Genomic DNA, 13,904 nt, shown 5'->3' on the forward strand with positions numbered 1-13,904 from the left:
ATGTCAGCAAGAGCTGGATATAGCCCTTGAAGAAAAACCTGACAAGATGGATGACAAGGAGTGGGCCAAGATCAATAGGCAGGCATGTGGAACAATTCGCCTATGTTTGGCCAAAGAGCAGAAGTACTCTGTCATGAGGGAGACATTAGCGAAGAAGTTGTGGGATACACTAGAAGAAAAGTTTCTAACAAAAAGTCTTGAAAATAGGCTTTATATGAAAAAGAAACTTTATCGATTCACGTATGCACCCGGATGTCGATGAATGACCATGTGAACTCATTCAATAAAATTTTAGCAGACTTACTAAATTTGGATGAGAAATTTGAAGATGAAGACAAGGCATTACTGTTGTTGAATTCTCTTCCTAATGAATATGATCATCTTACCACCACATTGCTTCATGGGAAGGATACAATCACATTTGATGCAGTCTGTAGTGCATTGTATAGATCTGAGACTCGAAAGAAAGATAAAAAAGATCACAGAGATACAACTACAGAAGTCTTAACAGTAAGAAGTCGTTCGCGCAGCAACAAATCTGGTAGAAGGAGTAAGTCCAAAGGGAGACCTGCCAAAGATGAATGTGCCTTTTGTCGTGAGAAAGGGCATTGGAAAAAGAATTGTCCTAAGTTACAAAAAGGTAAAGCTATTTCTGATGATGTGTAGTGGAGCATGATGAGGAGTTAGACTTTAGCTTGGTTGGCATGGCAATGGCATGTCATACAGATGAGTGGATTTTGGATTTGGGATGTACTTACCAAATGTGTCCTAATAAGGACTGGTTTTCTAGTCTTAAAGAACTAGAAGGTGGAGTTGTTTTTATGGGCAATGATAGCGCTTGTAAGACAATGGGAGTAGGTACAATCCAATTGAAGAATCACGACGGCTCAATTCAAGTCTTGAAAGATGTTCGCTACATACCTAGCTTGAAGAAAAATCTTATCTCATTAGGGGTCCTAGAATCTAAAGGGCTCACAATCACTTTGAGAGATGGATTACTAAAGGTAGTAGCTGGGGTATTGACGGTGATGAAAGGCACAAGAAGGAATAATCTGTACTATTTAAATGGAAGTACAGTTATTGGATCAACATCAACAGCTTTTACGAAAGATGCAGATTCAGAGGCTACCAGGTTATGGCATATGCGATTGGGACATGCTGGTGAAAAAGCTTTGCAGAGTTTGGCGAAGCAAGGCTTGTATAAAGGTGCAAATTCTTGCAAATTGGAATTCTGTGAACATTGTGTTCTGGGCAAGCAGACGAGGATAAAATTTGGTTCAGCAATTCACAATACAAAAGAAATTTTGGACTACGTTCACAGTGATGTGTGGGGACCTACTAAAGTAGCTTCTTTGGGAGGTATGCACTATTTTGTTACTTTTGTTAATGATTATTCAAGAAAAGTATGGGTGTATCTAATGAAAAGGAAAAATGAAGTTTTGGATGTATTTCTGAAATGGAAGAAGATGGTGGAGACCCAGGCTGGTCGAAAAGTCAAACGACTTCGATCAGACAATGGTACTGAGTACAAGAATGATCCATTTCTACAAGTATGTCACGATGAAGGTATTGTACGACACTTCACTGTTCGAGATACACCACAACAGAATGGGGTGGCAGAACGTATGAATCGGACTATACTGGAGAAAGTTCGATGTATGTTGTCCAATGTTGGATTGGGCAAAGAATTTTGGGCTGAGGCAGTTACATATGCGTGCCATCTAATTAATCGGTTGCCATCAGCTGCAATAAATGGAAAAACTCCTATGGAGAGGTGGGCTGGTAAACCTGCTGTTGATTATGATTCTTTACATATTTTTGGTTCCACTGCATATTATCATGTAAAAGAATCTAAGTTAGACCCAAGAGCAAAGAAAGCATTATTCATGAGTATAACTAGTAGAGTAAAAGGATACCGTCTCTGGTGTCCTGATACAAGGAAAATAATTTTCAGTAGAGATGTGACTTTTGATGAATCAACCATGATGAAGAACAATGATTCACAAAAGGATAACACAACCAGTGGCACTTTGCAGCAGGTGGAGCTTGAAAAGGTTAATGATGATCCAGCTAATATTGAAGGAACAAATGATGAAGAAGTTTTGACCCAAGAACTTCTAGAACAACATGATTCAATTGCATATAGAAGGCCAAGAAGAGAGATTCGTATGCCTACTCGCTTTGATGATATGGTGGCCTATGCACTTCCAATTGCAAATGATGATGTTCCTTCTAATTACACAGAAGCAAGAAGTAACTCTGATAGTGTAAAGTGGAAGCAAGCTATGAATGAAGAAATGCAGTCTCTTCATAAAAATAAGACCTGGGAGTTGGTGACACTACCCAAGGGAAAGAAGGCAATTGGATGCAAATGGGTATATACAAAGAAGGAAGGATTTCCTGATAAAAATGAAATTCGATACAAGGCTAGATTAGTAGCAAAGGGTTACGCTCAGAAAGAAGGAATAGACTACAATGAAGTGTTTTCTCCAGTTGTGAAGCATTCGTCTATTCGGATTTTGCTAGCCTTGGTTGCGCAATATGATCTTGAACTAGTTCAGCTTGATGTGAAGACCGCGTTTTTACACGGTGATTTGGAAGAGGAAATCTATATGACTCAGCCAGATGGATTCAAGGTTGCTGGAAAAGAAAATTGGGTTTGCAAACTGACAAAGTCGCTTTATGGATTGAAGCAATCTCCGAGGCAGTGGTACAAGCGATTTGATCAGTTCATGAAAGGGCAAAGGTACACAAGAAGTAAATTTGATCATTGCGTGTATTTTCAGAAGCTACAAGAAGGAACTTTCATATACTTGCTCTTATATGTTGATGATATGCTAATAGCATCTAAGAGCAAAGTTGAGATTGAAAGATTGAAGACTCAACTCAATCTCGAGTTTGAGATGAAAGATCTAGGAAAAGCTAAAAAGATTCTCGGCATGGAAATATGGAGAGATAGAGCTCATGATAGAGTTAGCTTGTCTCAGAAGCAGTATTTGAAAAAGGTACTACAGCAGTTTGGCATGAACGAGCAGACAAAACCTGTAAGTACCCCGTTGGCTTCTCATTTCAAGCTTTCTGCACAACTATCTCCTTCGACGAATACGGAACGAGAATACATGTTGCAAGTTCCGTATTCTAATGCAGTGGGTAGCTTGATGTATGCAATGGTGTGTACAAGACTCGACATTTCACAGGCAGTTAGTATAGTGAGCAGGTATATGCATAATCCTGGAAAAGGACATTAGCAAGCTGTGAAATGGATTCTACGGTATATTCATAAGACCATGGATATTGGATTACTGTTCAAGCAGGATACTACACTTGGTAAAGGTGTTGTTGGGTACGTTGATTCTGATTATGCCGGTGATTTGGACAAACGAAGATCAACCACTGGTTATGTGTTTACTCTTGCTGGAGGACCAATAAGTTGAAAGTCTACACTGCAGTCTACAGTTGCGTTGTCAACCACAGAAGCTGAATACATGGCTGTAACAGAGGCTGTAAAGAAAGCTATTTGGTTACAAGGTATGGTTAAAACCTTGGGATTGGTTCAGGAGCATATTAATGTGTATTGTGATAGTCAAAGTGCTATTCATTTTGCAAAGAATCAAGTCTATCATGCACGTACAAAGCATATCGATGTACGTTTCCACTTTGTGCGGGAAATTATTGATGGGGGGAAAGTTCACCTTCAGAAGATTAAGACTGCAGATAATCCCGCAGGTATGATGACTAAGGTGGTAACAACAATCAAGTTCGAACATTGTTTGAACTTGATCAATATTCTGCATGTTTAACAATTGAAGAAGGCACTATCAAGTGTTGTTGACAAAGACAGAGAGAATTGTGTGAAGATAAGATTACTCGAATCAAATCTTCAAGGTGGAGATTATTGGGAATTATCCATATTTATGGAAAATCAAAGATATAGGTATCAAATAATAGAAAGTTAAAGATATGGGTATCAAATATTGGAAAGTCAAAGATATGGGTATCAAATATTGGAAAGTCAAAGATATGGGTATCGAGATATTGGCATAATAAAATCTGAGATATTTGCAATATATGGTCCCTAATTGTAAAGTGACTTTGCAAGTTGATCCCTAAACCTCAACTATAAATAGGCATAACCATCTCTCATTCTGTATCTCAAACTTGCCATTCTCTACTTAAGGCATTGTTTTCTCTCTCTCTCTTTGTAAATTCTCACTTGTATTTTGGAGTGAAATATATTTGGTAGTGCCCGATGACGTAGGCAAAATTTGCTGAACCTCGTTAAATTCTTGTGTTCTTTATTGTATTATTCTGCATGAATTGTGTGTGTGATTGTAGTGATTTATTGTGCTATTAAATTACGATTGAGGGATATTCTGGCTAGGAAAGACCTGGTACTTAAGCGATCCTTGTGATCCACCTCTCTTTCCTGGGAATTGAACTTAGTGTGATTTTTTAGTACAATAATTTTACTCTTTTACACGCTTCCGCACAACACAGTTCCATAGCCACATACAAAAATCACATTTATAGTCATAACACTCCTTCAAAATTGCATCACTTATACCCTTATAATCCAATCCAAATCGAAATTCAAATACGAGTACATGATACGTACCTGATCAACTTAATAATTTAGGCGTATCTAAATGAAGTTATATCGCAAATTCTCATAGTCAGAAGCTTGCTACAGCTCGATCGGGATCAAGATTCATTACAATACAGCAAACACATTTTAATAGCCAAAAATCATCACACTATCATTTTATCACTTTATGGCATGTATAAATAGACTCACGCGTGCTACGTTAGTCCTAGAATCGACTAAACCGTAGCTCTGATACCAATCAAATGTAACACCCCGAACCCGAGGCCGTCGCCGGAGTCGAACACGAGGTGTTAACAGACTTCAAACCACTTAAAAAAATTTCCCAGACAAGCTGCCAGTCTGCGTACTAGTCGCTTTAAAAATCATATCTTGAGTTCTGAAACTCGAAATCCAGTTCCGCAAATTTTCCCTGAAACTAGACTCATATTCCCATCTACAACTTTTTTTCTAGAATTTTTGGTTGGGCAAATTAGTACAGTTTATTAGTCAAAGTCTCCCATGTTACAGGGATTGACTACACTGACCTTTGCGCATTACGACTTGGATATCTCCCTGCACAGAGCTTCAATACTGATGCCGTTTGTTTCTATAGAAACTAGACTCATAGAGGAATCTATAAATATATGGCATGACTCCTAATTATCTCTGGTTAATTTATAATGAATTTCCAAAGTCGGAACAGGGAATCCAGAAACCGTTCTGGCCCTGTCTCACGAGAACCTAAATATCTCTTAACATACTGTCCATATGATCGTTTCGTTACTTTCCTATGAAAATAGATTCATCAAGGTTCGTTTACATAATTTATTCATAATTTAGTTCCAATCCTACTATTTTTAGTGATTTTCCCAAATCTACATCACTGCTGCTGCCAGCATCTGCCTTTAAGGTAGACTTTACCTATTTTATAGTTTCCATGATTCAACTAGCCCTTTTAGCATAAATAGCACAAATTATGATAGTGATTAACCATTCCATACCAAATGATTATAACATTATGCTCAAACATATATAAGCCATTTTCGCAAGGCTATATACATTAACCAAAATAATCTGCCGCCACTAGTCTTTTTTATACATGCCATAAGATAATCCAAAACATAGCAGTACCAAACAGTGGATAGTGATAGTGTGGCTAGTTGCTGACGATCCCCGAGCCTGTAGCTTCGCAATGAGATCTATAAAACAGAGGAAACAGAGTAAACGGAGTAAGCATTACAATGCTTAGTAAGTTTTAAGCAGTGTCAACAGATAACAATCAAATTATAACGTAGTTGTTCGTATTTTTATTTCACTCTTCCTTCGGGCATACCATCCCTTTACCGAATATGCACATCTCATCATATACAATAGGCAGATAAACTTTCACATAAAAGTGAGCTCATGTGACATAGATATATCGTATGATTTCACATCACCTCTCACACTGATCCGATGTCACATAATCATAGGAATAGTCTCATAGATTGCTCTCGTATGCATCACATAACTACCTTATGATTTAGTGCAAATCAAGCTCACATATAAACTTGGAGTACATACCTGTTTAACCTTTCGCATTGAATATATTTATAAGCAATTCTTATTACGAAGTCTTACCCGGATATAATCTCCACACGAAGTTATCGGGTCTTACCCGGACAAAATTCCCACACGTAGTCATCGGGTATTTAGAGCTCGGATATAGTACGAGCACGAAGCTTACGGACATTAATCAGTGATAATATTCTCGCATAAAGCCTGCGGGGTTTTAACCCGGATATAGTACTGACACAAATGCCCTTCGGGACTTATCACATTTATGCACTTTCACATCCATCACGTTGGCCACTCAGCCCCGTCACATATATACACTTTCACATTCATCACATCGGCCATTAGGCCTTATCACATATATACACTTTCACATTCATCACATCGGCCATTAGGCCTTATTGCATATACACACTTTCACATTCATCACATCGGCCATTAGGCCTTATCACATATATACACTTTCACATTCATCACATCGGCTATTAGGCCTTATCACACATATACACTTTCACGTTCATCACATCGGCCATTAGGCCTTATCACATATATACACTTTCACATTCATTACATCGGCTATTAGGCCTTATCACACATATACACTTTCACATTCATCACATCGGCTATTAGGCCTTATCACACATATACACTTTCACATTCATCACATCGGCCATTAGGCCTTATCACACATATACACTTTCACATTCATCACATCGGCCATTAGGCCTTATCACATATATATACACTTTCACATTCATCACATCGGCCATTAGGCCTTACTATCATTTCATATTCGAATACTCATAAACTTACAATATCACTATTTAGAATTCAAGTATGGGTTTAATCAATAGCTTATGAGCAACTAAAACAAGTTTATCAAGGTTCACAACATAATCTCAAATTCAGCACAAGCTGTTTTTCCTGCGCAATAGTCACTAAATTATTTATAACTGGAGCTACAAAACTCCAAATCACTTTCCGTTAATTTTTCCTGAATATAGACTCGTATATTTTCCATCCATAAAATTTCCAGAATTTTAGGTTTGGCCAATCAATACCAGATTTTTCTTAAAGTTTCCCGTGTTTCACTGTTTGACTAATCTGACCACTCTTCACTACGAATCAAATTTCTCATTTTACTGAATTCAAAATGTGTTGTATTTGATTTCATTTGAAACTAGACTCATTAAGGAGTCTAAGCATATAAATTTTATCTTATAACCATTTTTGTACAATTTATAATGATTTTCTAAAAACAGAACAGAGGATTACAGTGTCATTCTGCGCTGTCTCACACAACTTTAAGTATTTCATTATCGGAAATTCCTTTGCTTACACGGTTTCTTTTATAAGAAACTAGACTCATTAAGCTTTAATTTTATGTCTCATTCAACCTCTAATTCAAATCCATAAATTTATGGTGATTTTCTAAAGTCACGTTACTGCTGCTGTCCTAAGCAGACTATTTCAAATTACCCTTGAATTCCCAAGCTCAAACACTTAAGAACTTACCATTTGAACTTAGAACATATCATGGCCACATCATATCTTATTAAATCAACTCATCATGTCCTATTATAATTGAATTTACTCAATGTTTAATCACTTAAAACTTACCTCGGATGTGGTCGAACAATTTCGGCGGCTATTCGATCACTTTTTCCTTTCCCTTGTTGGACGCCTCTCCTTTAGAGTCTTGAGCTTAAACAAATAAATTAACTCATTTAACCGCTTTGCTACATATATTGGTATCCACATTTTAATGATTTTATGACATACGAAACGACATGGTAAAATTTTCATCTTGCTACTTTATGTTCTTAGCTATTCGGCTAATAACCTCATGCAATTACCATACTATCAATAATCTAATCACACATGCATATGCATACTTGGACATTCGGTAATCACCTTTGCTAATTTTAAACTCAACATCACATAAGCTCCCAAGTGCTGGCCGAATGCTTTATTTGTTACCCAACTAACCATTCAACAACCTCAACCTCATTACCACCCTTTTATGCCTAATTATCTAAGTCAAGATAAGATCATCAACATGCCTAACTATAGCCGAATGTGCAACATTAATCTATCATTTCTATCTCATTTAGCACTTAACATTTACCACATATCGATTCACCAAACTCTCCATCTATTCATGCTCTCATATTCGGTCACCCATACCCATACTAACCATATAACTAATTAATCCTAGGGTTAAACACAAGTGCAATATTGAAGCACCATGGCCGAACCTTCATGAAGTTGCTAAGACCCCTCATTTCTACTCCTCACACACTCTCACATCCAAACCTTTTTATTAAACACTCAAGCTCAATCATCTTCATGCCTTATCACCACAACATCAAAACACCAACCAAGAAAGACAACACCCATGGCCGAATATCATCTCCATCACATAGCAAGATTTAGACCATGGGCTAGGTAGAACTCAAACTAACAACTAAAACATGCATGCATCTCATGGAACATCATCAAACATACCTTAGTCTAGTTACATGCATGGCCGAATCTCTTCAACCTTTCTTCTTCCTTCCTCCTTCAAATTTTCGGCCAAGGTGTTAAAGGATGAACACCCTTTCTTTTTTTTTTCTTTTCTTTGTCTAGTTACGGCAAATGGAAGGGGGGGATGGATGAGACAACTTTGTTTTCATCACCCCTCCCTTTTCATTACTTAATTACTAACCCTTTATTTATTCTTTCTAACATAACACACTAAGCCAACATGTTCCCAACATGTTTCCACCCATAGCATGGCCGGCCACTAGCTCAAATTTTGGGTAATTTGACATGCAAACCCATCATTTTCATAACATGCATTAATAGGCCACTTCACATTTGCCTAGCACATTTCTAAATTTTCTCACATAAGTCCTATTTAATAAAATTCACTTACAATTAACAAAATTCAAACATGAAATTTTCACACATGCATATATACATATAATAGACATAAAATATTATATTCAATTATTTCTGCAACTCGGTTTAGCGGTCCCGAAACCACTTCCCGACTAGGGTCAAATTAGGGGTGTCACACCAACAGTAAACTCAGTATCTTTTCTTTTCAAATCAGCATATGATTTCTAACGATCAAATGCAGCTTTCAAATTATTTTGAATAATTTGAACCTTTTCTTCAGTTTCTTGAATCAAATTAACCCCTACCATTTTGGTTTCGCACAGCTCAGACCAGTGCAATGGTGTTTTACAGTTTCTTCCATAAAAAGCTTCAAACAGTGCCATATTTATACTGGACTGATAACTATTATTATAAGCGAACTCAGCTAACGGTAAATATTTTTCCCAGTTACCCCCAAATTCAAGTGTACAGCATCGTAACATATCTTCCAAAATTTGTATTACTCGTTCTAATTGTCCATCCGTCTGAGGATGAAACACAGTATTGAAGTTGTGCTTAGTGCCCAAAGCCTCGTGAAGTTTACTCCAAAATCTTGATGTAAACCACGGATCACAATCAGAAATAATAGATGTCGAAATTCTGTGTAACTTCACAATCTCTGACACATACAATTCCCCTAACCTCTCAAATGAGTAATCTGTTATAATTAGAATAAAATGGGTTGGCTTAGTCAATCTGTCTACAATCATCTACGTCGAGTCTTTCTTTTTTGGAGTTACGGGCAAACTAGATACGAAATCCATCGTGATTCGTTTCCACTTCCACTCAAGAATAATAACAGGTTGTAGTAATTTCGACGGCACCTGATGCTCCGGTTTTACCTGCTTACAAATAAAACATTTGGCTACGAACTCACAATGCTCACATTTCATACCCTGCCACCAGTATATCTGTTTCGAATCGCAATAAATCTTCGAGCTACCCAAATGAATGGAATATATACTACTGTGAGCATCAGATAGAATATCATATTTCAAATTTGAACTATTCGGTACATAAATTCTATTACGGTAACACAATATACCATCATCATCAATATTGTATCCGGTAGTCAAATTATCCCGAACCAAGCTTCATATCATTATCAACTTCAGATCATCATTTTGTAATTCTCGAATTCGTTATAGAAACAAGGGTTTAGTCTTTAATTCTGCCAGTACAGTACCATCGATATTCAAAGCTAAATGAGTATTCAATGTTGGAACTACAAACAATGACGACTTTCTACTAAATGCATCCGCATCCGCAACCACATTACCCTTTCCTGGATGGTAATTAATAATCAAACCATAATCTTTTAGTAGTTCTAACCAACGTTGCTGCCTCAAATTCAACTCGTTCTAGGTCATTAAGTATTTAAGCTTTGATGATCAGTATACACGTGACATTTCTCATCGTATAAATAATGCATCCATATCTTCAAAGCGAAGAGAATCGCAACAAGCTCAAGATTATGGGTGGGATAATTTATTTCATGCGACTTTAACTATCGAGAAGCATAAGCTACTACTTTCCTTCACTGCATTAACACATAACCTAGACCATTGAGAGAGGCATCACTATAAACCACATATGTCGTTTTACATTAAGGCGAAGTTAATACTGGAGCTTCTATTAAAATGCTTTTCAATTGATCAAAAACATTCTTGACATTTATCAAACCAAGCAAAATCGACATTTTTCTGTAATAACCTGGTCATAGGTGAAGCAATGATCGAGAAATTTTTAACGAATCCCTGATAGTATCTAGCTATTCCCAAGAAACTTCGAACTTCAAAAATGTTCTTTGGGATTTTCAATTTGAGAATCACAAATATTTTATTCGGATCAACCCTGATTCCATCTGCAGAAATAATATGTCCCAGGAAATCTATTTCTCGTAGCCACAATTCAGATTTACCAAATTTCACATACAATTGTTTCTCCCACAAAGTTTGCATTACAACTCTTAAATGTTCGGCATGATCCGACTCACTCAATGAATACATCAGAATATCGTCAATAAATACCATAACTAACCGACTTAAAAAGGCTGCAACAGCCAGTTCATCAAATCCATGAATGATGCATGAGCATTGGTTAAACCAAATGGCATCACTAGAAATTCATAGTGACCATATCTAGTTCTAAATGTAGTTTTCAGTACATCTTGCTTTTTAACTCGTAGCTGATAATATTCGGATCTCAAGTCGATCTTTAGAAACACTGTAACTTATTTTAATTTATTGAAAAAATCATCAATACGAGGTAACGGTTATTTATTCTTGATGGTAGCTCTATTCAGCTGTCAATAATCTATACATAGTCTTATTGATCCATCTTTCTTCTTCACAAACAAAACTGGAGTGCCCCAAGGTGATACGCTCGGTCAAATAAATCTACAATCTAACAACTCTTGCAACTCCACTTTCAACTCTTTCAACTCTGTAAGGGCCATCTTGTACGGCGTTTTCAAAATTGGAGCTATTCTAAGCACAAGTTCGATCACAAATTCTACTTCTCGTGTTGGTGGCAACCCAGGTAGTTCTTTAGGAAAAACATCAGCATACTCATTGACTATTGGCACTTGTTCGATTTTCGTGTCATTCATTTTCGAATCAAGAACATAGGCTAAATAAGCTTCACAACCCTTTTAATCAATTTCTAAGTTGTCAATGCCGAAATTACATTTGTAATAAAATCGACCCCCTCTGCCTTAACACAAACAAATACACCATCTGGATGCTTTAAACTAACTTGCTTCCTTCGACAGGTCACTATTGCATCATGCTTAGACAACTAGTCCATCCCAAAAATGATATCAAAATCATAAAAATGTAACAACATCAAACTAGCGAGAAAATCATAACCCCTAATTTTCAGTGGACACAATCTACACATTTGATTAACAAAAACACACTAACCCAGGGGATTCGTTACTTTGACAATATATTCAGTGAACTCAACAGGTAATTTCTTTTTTTCTACTAATGCATTGCATATATACGAGTGAGTTGATCTAGGATCAATCAATGCATATACATTAATATCAAAGAGAGAAAAAGTACCCGGAATAACGTCTGAGGCAATAGCTTCCTTGTGAGCTCTAATTACATAGGCTCTAGCTAGTGTTCTCACTTCACACCATTCATCATCTTGATATTCTTCCCTCAACCATGAGTAGTGTTACTGCCGTTTCCTGTCATCTACCTCTCTGAAAAGTTGCTTCAGGCTTGTTTGATTAATTTTTGAAATCATTTTGCTTCTTCAAGCAATCATGAAGGAAATGGTCAGTAGACCCACAACGAAAACAAGCTCTCGAATTTGACCGATACTCACCAAAATGTATTTTATTGCATTCATCACAAACAGGAACGATTCTCTCAATATTTCTCACACTTCCAACACTAGCCCCTAGAGAATTAACAGAATGGAAATTGCTTTGCCTCAATTTCTCTATATCAATGAACGCTGAAGGGGCAGTTGATCGACCTATGTCGATTCTAAATTTCTTTGATGGAGACATTTGAGAAAACTTGAACGACCCCCTTTTGTTAAAGTCTCGAAAATTTGAATCTCACTGTCATTTACTTTTGCAAATTTCTTTAACTTTCTAGGCCTGTTTTGAAGGCTCTACAAATTCCCGTAACTTTAATGTTACTACAAACATACAGATATCATCATTCAACCTGTCTTCAAATCTAATACACATTTCCATTTCATTTAATATGATATTACGGGCATACTTGCTTAATGTAATGCGTAGGTTTGTGCAAGTGTACACAGTCATTATCAAGTAATAAATAAGTATCGAGTTATCGTCTCCATAGGGATTGTACTTGTGCTAAGTCACTTAATTTGTAAAATTATAGTAACAATTTGGTAAATAAAAACACAATATAGTTGAGAAGTGGTGATTAAAATATATTGAACTAAATGCAATGATCCCTAATGCAAATTATCCTAAGTATGCAAACTATATGAATGAAATAGTTTTTCGTAAAATTAAACACAATTTGCAAAAATTATATAAATAAACTAGGACAATTACTTTAATTAAACTCAATTTATTATCAACATGCTTAATAACATTCAGAAAAACATTCCATGGCAACTCGATCTTTCATGAGATTGGAAACCACATTAGGTCCTTTCGAAATCCTTTACTTAGTAAATACGCATTTTACTGATCCTTATTTACTAAGGGTTTCTTAGCATTCATGTGAAGTAACAAGGACGTGTCAGGTTTGAAACAATTTAATCACACAAACCTAAAAACTATGCAGATAACAAAGCTTGGTCAAAGTTGTTATGCAACCTACAATTTAATCGGGTTAGGATCTAAATTGAGCATGCACATTTCAATTATGTGTCCATTAGCCGTCGTCTGGTCAGGATCACTAAGCTAATTCAAGTGCATTTCAATTACGTATGAACAAAATACAAACTTGATTTTAATTGAAAACATGATCGATTAAGGCACAAACATTATAAGAATGAATCAAATAAATATTATTTAATCAAAATAATCATCCTAGCTTAAATAAAATTAAGCTATCATTGTTGTAAACAAGAACAAAGAACACATAGCAAATATCTTTATATTAAATTAAAAAAAAGGAAAATTAAGCCCAATTCAGAGTGATTGTCACCCAAGACTCTGACTAACGAGGCTCCTTCGTTCCTTCACTTTGCTCATTTGCTGATGGCTCTCCAAGGTGGCTGACCAAGGATTCTTTAAGAGGCTAATTTGCTAAAAATTCTTTTGCAAGGATGAAGATAGGCGTGAGGGGGAGAGATAACTAAGAGAGTTGAGAGAAGAGAGAATGATGAATGAGTG

The sequence above is a fragment of the Gossypium hirsutum genome, chromosome D10 (genome assembly GCF_007990345.1).
Source record: "Gossypium hirsutum isolate 1008001.06 chromosome D10, Gossypium_hirsutum_v2.1, whole genome shotgun sequence".
Classification (NCBI taxonomy): Eukaryota; Viridiplantae; Streptophyta; class Magnoliopsida; order Malvales; family Malvaceae; genus Gossypium; species Gossypium hirsutum.